Source organism: Varanus komodoensis, unplaced genomic scaffold (assembly GCF_004798865.1).
Source record: "Varanus komodoensis strain SLA01 unplaced genomic scaffold, ASM479886v1 scaffold80, whole genome shotgun sequence".
Taxonomy (NCBI): domain Eukaryota; kingdom Metazoa; phylum Chordata; class Lepidosauria; order Squamata; family Varanidae; genus Varanus; species Varanus komodoensis.
In genome coordinates, this window is record NW_025336482.1 from 501,407 (window position 1) to 511,375 (window position 9,969).

Consider the following 9,969-nt stretch of genomic DNA (forward strand, 5'->3'; position numbering starts at 1 on the left):
TCCTCTGGACTTGCTCTATTTTTCCTGCACCTTTCTTAAATCTTGGTGCCCAGAACTGGACACAGTACTCCAGATGAGGTCTGGCTAGTGAAAAGAACAATCTTCCACCCACTGGACCCCCAGAAACATGGGGATGTTGAACTAAAACACTAGAGAACTGGTCCTCCTTTGTTGGACTGAGCACCGGGAAATCTAGTCCTCACTTGGCCTTGGCTGATTATGAGCTATGGTTGAGCAAACACTGCCTCAGATCTGCTATTAGACAGCAGGAAAAACAACACCTCTTGAGACTTTTCAAGCAATACAGCCAATGACAGAGGGAACCAGTGAGAGCAGCTAGTGCCTTTTTCGGAGCTGGCGTGGCAACATCAGTCTGCTGGATCAGCAGCCTCGTTAACAAACCCCATTCCTTCTTGTCGGTGCTTCAGGTTTTGGCTCTAAGTGGCTAAGGCTTTTCCACCAGAGGCGATTGAAGGGATGTGGTGGCGCAGTGGTTTAAACTGCTGTGCTGCTGGGCTGGTGGATCGAAAGGTCGCCGGTTCGAATCTGCACAACGGGGCGAGTCTCGTTGCTCCGTCCCAGCTCCTGCCAAGCTTGCAGTTCGAAAACATGCAAATGCAGGTAGATAAAAAGGTGCCACTTCAGTGGGCAGGTAACAGCGTTCCGTGCACTTCGTTGTTTAGTCATGCAGCCACATGAGCACGGAGACCGTCTGCGGACAAACACCGGCTCCCTCGGCCAGGAAACGGAGGTGAGCACCGCCCCCGAGAGTCAGGCATGACTCGACTTTAATGTCAAGGGGAAGCCATTACCTTTACCTTCTTCACCTTTACCTTTACCTCTACCTCTTATTGTAAATGGAAGAGGGGATAATGAGGCTTTCAAGTTTTAGTCTGCAGCAGACCAGGCTTTGCCTTCCTGGGGGCTTTCCAGGAGTCAAGCCCCATGTGTGGTGAGAGTAGCGCCATTTTCCTGCAGCCACCACTGCTGTGGGCGACAGCAAGTGGGGAAGAAACATAGAAACTGAGCAAGTCAGAAAGGGTCTCCTGGGTCATCTAGTCTGACCCCCAGCTCCAGCCGGCTCCGCTCTTGACATGCCCACCATGAGCATGTCTAGCCTATCACATGGTGGGCATGTTGTGAGGTTGGTCAGGGGGCACAGCAGCTGGGGTATCTGCTCCATGCACCCCTCTTCTGCCTCCTGCAGCCGTTACCACTGGGGAAGGTTGCCGGTTGTGGAAGCAGGGCCTGTGAGTCGCGGCTCAGCTTGCTTTGCAGACTGGGCCAAGCATGGGAGATGGTCCACGGATTCTGGAGGGGCAGATTCCGAAAGGGTTTATCCCACCCTACATGTGGAAGTAAGTAATGAAATGCACATAGCTATCAAAATCGTTCCCCTATTAAAGAAGGCTATTAAATCCAGTGCCTAAAATTACCTAATTGCACCCTGGAAGGGATGGGAAAGAAGGATGCCCCCCCTCCACGAGATGTCTCTAAAGCAATGCTTTCTCCACTCACCCCATCAATGCTAATTATTTGTGATGGAAATGCAGCCCTGGCTTCCCCTCTCTTAGAAAGTCAAAATTTGCATTTCAATGGGAATGATCTAGGCTCTCAAGTGTGTGATAATGTCACTCTGATTTTCTCTTGGGGGAAGGGGTGGGGAGATGGATGAAAAAGGGAATATTTCTCAAAAACTATTTATAGTTCCTCAGAGCAGATTTCAATTCTAGGAGAGGGCCGTTGCCGTTGACAATAAAGGTTCGATAGCAAAGCAGCGAACTGATAACAGACAACAAATAATGCCTTGAACTTTGGTGGAGCTTATGCACCCTCAACCTGAACATTGACTAGTTGTCAAAATCTGTATTTTCCCGACTTTTCTCTTTCTGAATCACTCCCACCAGGCCACCCGGACTTACTTTAGCAACTGGAACGAGGATGGCGCGAAGTGGCAAGCCCATCAAAATTCTCTGAATTGACTTGAATGCACATTCCAAGTTTTTCTTCCTCTCCTATCTGCACGAAAATTTCTGTGTTGACTGTGCATATCTTTTAAATACACGCATTCTTCTTTCATCAATGAAATCATATTGTCAAAGGTACACAGGCGTGTGGAATGCAAGTTTGAAGGGTTTTCTGAATCACTGGGCGAGTTTGGGTTGTACTTTATTAGTGTCCACGTCTGTATTCACTCCAAAAGGTACAAGCTAGTTAAGCTAGTTAAATCCCTATCGGAAAGAAACTCAGACAGATTTTCCAAGCATTCAAACTAGAGATAAACAGCCCTGAGTGTCATTTAGGTATAATGCATCTACTGGGGAAAAACAACAAAAAACCAAAGCCATTTAGCGTTAGACAAGATGGATTATTTCCCTTGCTATCTTGATTTTTAACTTTATTTCCCCTTTTTCAACCCTAGCGCAAATTATTAGTGGATTGTTTCATCGTTATTGTGAGATGTTTAGCCTATTTACATGACTAGTTACATCCTGTTACAACTTGCTGTTGTTCATGAATTATCTGGAAATGTTGCCGTATTTTATTATGCAAATTTGTGTGATTTTGCCAGAAGCTGCTGTGTTTCATCATGGAAAATAGCACACAAACAACGCGATGGTGAAAAATGCCCAGGAAAACAAAAAAACCAGAAACATGTTTTCTTCACTGGAAAAATTGCTTGCCAAAATGCTTATAAAAATGTGTAATATTGAAAAATGTACAAGAAGGTATCTATGGATCTTTGGGCAGACTATTTAAATAAGAGGCAGTCAGAGGTGGAATTATGAGGGAGCAGGGAAAGAACTATCATTTGCTGAGCAGAGAAGGATTTCCTGAGATCTCGGGCAAAGCAATGTAATCTTTAATTAATTGATGGAATCATGAACTCTCCATCAGTCTCTAAAAAGCCCTGCCTTTTCCATAGCAAGCATTTGGACAGGATGGCTTCGCAGACCCCTTACAATGCTAAGATTCAAGGAGATAGACCCTGTGATCAGAAGCATCTTCTCTCAGTAACAGACCTGGAGCATCACCTGCAAGATAGTACCAGATCAAGGCCACAAAACTTCATGGCTCTTTTCCTCCCAGGCTGAAAGGAACCTGGATAAAATTTCACACTCGCCAATGTGCCAGCTTCTGTTTATCCAGCAATGAGCCCTGCGGTGCCAAAGCGGGTAAGTAAACAGCCCATATTTTATTTAAATGACATACATTAGAACCCGCTCTTTGGATGCTTAAAACGGAGGCCGCGGAGTGGATTATGGGGGTGGAATCAATTTAAGCCACCGCTCAGCTTACAAATTGGAGCCGTGGAATTTTGGCAATATCGTTTATATCAGCTCCTGAGAGCTGTCTCTTGTGGAATGGCTCTTGGTCTGAATTTTCTCTATCCTCTGTGCCGTGCATCTGCCTGTTCATACTTGGCTTAGCTGACATGCTGTGATAGCCCAGGTATGGGAAAACGTTTTTCTTGCCAACTCTGGCTAATAGTTCGTTAAAGCATAAAAATTCAGGTTACCAGGTTGTCTGAACCCAGCAGTGTTAACAAAACATGGTTTATTAGCCACAAACTACCCACACAGTTCACAACCAAACCACAAACCATGGCTTTTCTTTATGGGGTTAACAAACCACCTTGTCATCTAAACTGGGTTCAGACAACAAGATAAGCTTTATTTTAACAGCAATCACCAGTCTGGCGACAACACATGCAGAAAAATGACCAAAACAGGGTTCAGACAAGACATCAACTCACACTCCAGTGTTGTCGTTGAATATGGGTTGTTGCTGAAATGTTGAAACATGACTTATCACGTTGTTCGCACCCAGCTGTGATAATAACCCCTGGTGGGACAATTCACACTCAATCCATGCTTAAGTCTTCAATGTCAGGGACTGTGTTGTCTCAACGCAGCCTTCAACAAGCTACCCTTTCTCGACCTCAGTCCTCTCATCCACAAAATGGGAGATAATGATATAGGTTTGATAATAGCAGTCTTCCTGCTATGGCTGGGTTCAGATGAAACAATAACCCATATTCTAACAATAACCCACAGCTCAGTGACCCTAACCCACACTCAACCCTTGATGTTGTCCAAACCCAGAGCAATTCAGGCCCTGATGAGAGAGACGGCAACAGTTTTAGAAATCACCCGACCTAGCAGCTCATCTCTCATCAGCTGCATCGTAATGGCATTGCCATTTTCCGGCATGCTGTCCCTGGAATTGCTGGGTACCAAACAGAGCTGGGTCTCAAGACACATAGGCCACAAAAGAAAAAAGGACAGAAATGTCGATATGCTAATTTATCCATGTTCTGAAGTCTGTGTGTGAGTTTTGCAAGGACCTCATCTCCCAACCGTGGCTTGTTCACCGTGGTTTGTTATCTCAACTGGGTGCAAGCTACATAACAATGGGATAATCAATTCAGGTTGCGACAACTCAGATTCAGGAGACATCAGGAAAAGGTTCCTCACTGTCAGAGCAATTTATTTATTTATTTATTTATTTATTTATTTATATTTAAAAATGTGTATGCCATCCATTACTGTCGTCTCTGGACGGCTTACAACATTATTTCAGACTACAATAAAATAAGTTAAATTAATTATTCCACATTGAGCATCATTTAAAATAAATTAAATTACTATGTGATAAAATACTGATCAAATAAAAAGGTCTTGGCCTGGTGCCAAAAAGCAAATAACGATGGCGCCAGGCGGACCTCTCTGGGGAGCGCATTCCATAGTCGGGGCGCCACCACAGAGAAGGCCCTCCTCCGAGTACTTGCCTCCTAACATCTTTCACGGAGGGTTCCCGGAGGAGGGTCTCTGCTGCCGATCTCAGGGGGTGGAAGGGCAGTGGAAGCAGCTGCCTGGAGAGGTGGGGGGCTTTTCCACACTGGAGACATTCAGACAGAACCTGGGCAGCCACCTGAGTGGGATGGCGTGACTTGGTGTCCTGCACCAGCAGGCAGATGGACTTGATGGCCTTCGTGGCCCCTTCCAACTCTCTGTTTCTAAGATTAATAAGCCACATTTCAGCAATAACTCATGCTCAACAAAAACCCTGGAGTGTGGGTTATAGCCTTCTCCCAACCCTGTTTTAGTCTGTTTTCTGCACATGTCTTTCATACAATTGCCCCAGAGAAAGGAGTTTTTGTCTCTGAAACACACTGGATCCAGATAAAGTCATTCCCTAAGGACACTTTGGGAATGGGTTCCCTTTTGCCCTTTGGGGGCTCTCCCTTCTGCTTTTTGTTTGCCCGGAGAGATCCAAAAATCTGGAGAAGGAAAGGGGTGTTAGGTGGGCATTTTATAGGTGGCAGGTGAATCAGAAACAATGCTCACCCTAATGAAGAGGTCTAATGGAGTGGGGTATTTTTGCACCCCTGGTCATGACACCAATAGCAGGCCTGGAAGCCGCTTTGTCTTGCAAGAAGCTCAATTTGAAACCAACATGCCCCCCTTTAAGGCTCAGAAAAACTCTCGTGGTGAAAAACTTTCCAGTGCCTTCCCTTTCTACCTGTCCACCCCTGTGCAGAAAACTTGCCAGTTCCTTACTGGAAATGGCTGGGGATTTTATTCCAGCCAAAGAATAATATGAGTCATTAAAAGATAGAAAGAATGCTGAAAGGTATTTTCCCTGAGGATGAAGCTGGGAAGAAATGAGGAGGGCAGATGCAGCACTGAACTCAGAGGAGGGTTTAAAGCAGTCAAGAAGAGAAAGTTGGATTTCTGTGAGAGTAAGAGCACTTCTCAGTCACTTCTCGATTACTCAGCCAGCCACTTTCTGAATGGTAAAGTCACAGATGCTCAGCCCAGCCTACCTCACAGGGTTGTTGTTGTGGGGAGAAGATGGAGGAGGAGAATGAGGTAAGCTGCCTTGAGCCCTTTGTAGGAGAAAGGCAGGGTATAAATCGCAATATAAATAAATAAATAATAAGTTGTGCCCAAAAAAGAGCCCCTGCACATGCTCGGTGGGCGAGTCAGATCTCCCATGAAGGGGCTTCTCTCTGACTGTTCCTGTCTTCTTTGTCCATAGCTGACTGCGGGGGTGAGGTAGGGGGTGCATCCCCAGGGCTTGAGCCCCAAATTTTGGGAGGGTGCCCAGACTACCAGTCCAGGGACATTTGCTAGAAAAAGGGCCCAGGGTGCTTGTGAGGCTTTGCTGCATCAGATTCCCCCAGGTTAGCCAGGTCTTGCTCCAGAGGGGTTTCCCATCCTGCAGCCCCCCAGATCTTTCTGCCTGAGGTTGACTGTTAACACGGATGGAGTTACTTGTGGGGGAAGTCTGCACTCAAGTTTAGCCACTGAGGGCTTTCTTAGTAGGTTTGCCATCACTCGGATCCCAGTGCAAGAAAATTCAATTTTCATTGAGGTTTTGATGAATGTTTGCCACAGTTCTCAATTTTTTTTCATCTCCAGCCTAGAAAGAATTTGTGATTTCACTGACATTCAGTCTAAGTGACCTCAGAGGGCTGTTTGAGGATAAAATGCAGATGGAGAAGAGGGTATAAGCCAGGGGTAGGCAACCTTTAACACTCAAAGAGCCATTTGGACCCGTTTCCCACAGAAAACACCGGGAGCCGCAAAACTCTTTTGACATCTAAAATGAAGATAACACTGCATATATCGTTTTTTACCTTAATGCTATGTAGATCTTCATTATGATTTAGCTGCAGCTCTTGTTCAGTCACTAAAAACTGTTATTTTTAATCTTACATTATAAACTAGTAGGACTCCTTTAATATATTTTGAATAGGAGAACAGCTTCCTGAAGAGTCAAAGTTAGTGCTGAAGGGCTGCATGCATTAAACAGCAAACCCCATAAGTTCGTCAGCAGTAAAAGCAAATGAATCTACCCACGTATTATTAAATGTTTGGTTTTCTTCAGAAACTTTTCTTCAATTTATTCATGGTTGGCCTACCAGGGGAAGTCGCAGATATAGGTGTGTTTAGTGACTGATTAGCAGATAAACAGTCAAGTGCTGTGAATTGTGACAGGTCCCAAGCGCAGCTTTTATCGTTCAGAGGAAGGAGATGACATTGGGACAAAGAGAATCTTTTCAGCAGCGTTTCGTGTAACATGAGAGCCTGTTCCACTCTTTCCCTCCAGTGTCACAATTTACTTAACCTGCTAGCGCAGCGTTCCTGAGTGGGTGCCTCATCATCACCTATCGGTATTTTGTAACTCGGAGCCTCAGTCGCAGATCGGTGGCTGTGACCCGTATTTTGGACGACGGAGCTGCCGCAGAGGGATTCAAGAGCCACGTGCGGCGACGGAGCCACGGGTTGCCGACCCCTGGTATAAGCAAATTTGGGTTCCTTGCAAGGAGGAAAAACAGTGAGACATATATGAAGAACCTGGTATTGTGAATGATTTCACATGCCTTGGCTCATTCATCCATTCAAAGGGTGACTGCAGCCAAGAAATTTGAAGAAGACAGAACCCTGGAAGGGCAATGAAGGAACTAGAAAAGACCATCGAATGTAGAGGCATTGCATTGCACTGCAAACCAAGGTCATAATCTGCTACAGGTTCAAATAAATTTTGATCTTTGTGATTCTGACCTGTAGATTCTGTACTAGAGTTTCTTTTCCTGAGTGATAGGGAGTTTTTTGGTGTGTGTTAATTTTTGGGGCTCATCTTTCGGCGTCATATCTTTTTGCCTTTTGGTACTGTCCGTGGGGTTTTCATGGCAAGGGGACTGGAGTGGGTTGCCATTTCCTTCTCCAGTGGGTCACGTTTTGTCAGAGCTGTGACCTGTCCGTCTTGGGTGCCCCTGTACCCAGCCAACAAAAGTGCGACTAGTCAAGGCTATGGTTTTCCCAGTTGCAATGTATGGCTGTGAAAACTGGACCATAAGGAAGGCTGAGCGCCGAAGGATTGAGGCCTTTGAATTGTGGTGCTGGAGGAGACGCTTGCGAATCCCTTGGACCGCAAGGCGATCAAACCGGTCAGTCCTAGAGGAGATCAACCTTGACTGCTCTCTAGAAGGCCAGATCCTGAAGATGAAGCTCAAACGCTTTGGCCACCTAATGAGAAGGAAGGACTCCCTGGAGAAGAGCCTGATGCTGGGAAGGATTGAAGGCAAAAGAAGGAGGGGGCGGCAGAGGATGAGGTGGCTGGATGGGGTCACTGAAGCAGTCGGCGTGAGCTTGGGTGGACTCCGGGGGATGGTGGAAGACAGGAAGGCCTGGAGGAATGTTGTCCATGGGGTTGCGGTGGGTCGGACATGACTTTGCAACTCGCAACAACAAATTTTGGGGGGCTTAGGGCTAATACACACTCACACTAATGCTCTTTTGTGTTTGGAGTAATGCACAGTGGCATACACAAAATGAATTTCCTGCACATCCCTAAAAACACCATTAAAAAAATCTGATTCCATTAGTGAGCAGCCAACGCAATGTAAGATGCATGAGAGTCCCCGTAACACCAACTGGACCACTTTAACACAAACGATACGTCTTTAATCTCTCCCAACACTTCTCTCTCTCTTTGGGACCATCTCCTCAAAGGTGAGTTACTGGTAATGTCTAACCAAAAGAATTCAGCTCCTGGAGAACACAAGCCTGTTCCCCAACACCCTCCCTCTCCCTCAGCCAGCTCCAAAGCTTCCGTAGCCCCCTGAAAGAAGCAAAGGAAATATTTGCTGCATTTATGAATGCAAAAGACACAGCCTCTTCTCAGCTCCTCTACCAGCTCCACTGGCTTCCAGTTGAAGTTAATTTATATTGTTAATTTATATTATTCTATTTTGAAGTTTATTTATGGTTGTGAGCTGCCCCGAGTCTTCGCCAAATGGGGCGGCATAGAAGTCTCCTAAATAAATAAATAAAGTCCAGGCCCAATTCAAGGTGCTGGTTTTGACCTATAAAGCCCTGAATGGCTTGGGACCTGGATACCTGAAGGAGCGCCTCTTCGCTTACATGCCCTCATGCCCCTTAAGATCTGCGGGAGAAGGTCTGCTCCAGGAGACCCTCTTTAAAGGAGAGAAAAAGAACATCTACCCAGAGCAGGACCTTCTCTGTGGTGGCCCCCAGACTGTGGAATGCACTCCCCGGAGAAGTTCACCTGGCGCAGAGTTTATATTCTTTTCGGTGCCAGGTGAAAACCTTTTTATTCAAATGCAACTTTAAGAACCATTGGTTTTTAAAGGGAACAGTCACTTCTTTTATCTCATTTTCTCTCTGCATTTTTACTAATTATCCATCATTCCTATTTATTGTTATTGTTTATGGACTGTTTGGATTGTTATTTGATTTTAATGCTGTAAGCTGTCCTGAGACGTTGTTGTAAAGGGCGGCATGGAAATGTTTTAAATAAATAGATAAACTCCACATCCCAGTTGCCTCTGGCATGTCTGCTCAAAAGACAATGGTCGTCTGGGTGATTCATAACACCACAGTGACCCTTCCCTCTCTGCACACAAGCTGAGAGCACCGCACTGTGAGAGTCTCTCTATTTCTTCCCAGACGTAAAGTCCGCAAGCGGTGAGAGGTTTCCTTGGCTTGGAGATGGAGGGTAGATGTACCTTTCCGGATTTTTCAAGCAGAATTCTCACTCGGAGAACACAGCTGTTGCTCCCCACATCAGTCTGCTCGGCAGGTCAGGCATGGGAGGAAAAACGGAATCAAAGCGGCATGTTTTGGGAACAGAAGAAGGCGGAGGGGGTCACCTGTGCCCATGCAGATCAGAGAAGAGAGGCCAAGTGTCTTTTCCCCTTGGAGGCTGCCCAGAAAAACCTTGGGTTGTGTGCAGATTTAAGCTGGATCAACTATGCCAGGAGAAGCAGGCTTCCCTTCTCCCTCCCCCCATCCCACAGCAGCTCTTTCACTCGGGAAGGGTCACCCAGAGAGTTGAAGGAGCCTTAAGTCTTGGGACAGTGATGTGGGGCTTGCAGGGATGCAATCTGATGAGCAAGGATACCAGCTTTGTCTGCTCCCCGCAAAGGGACTGAGT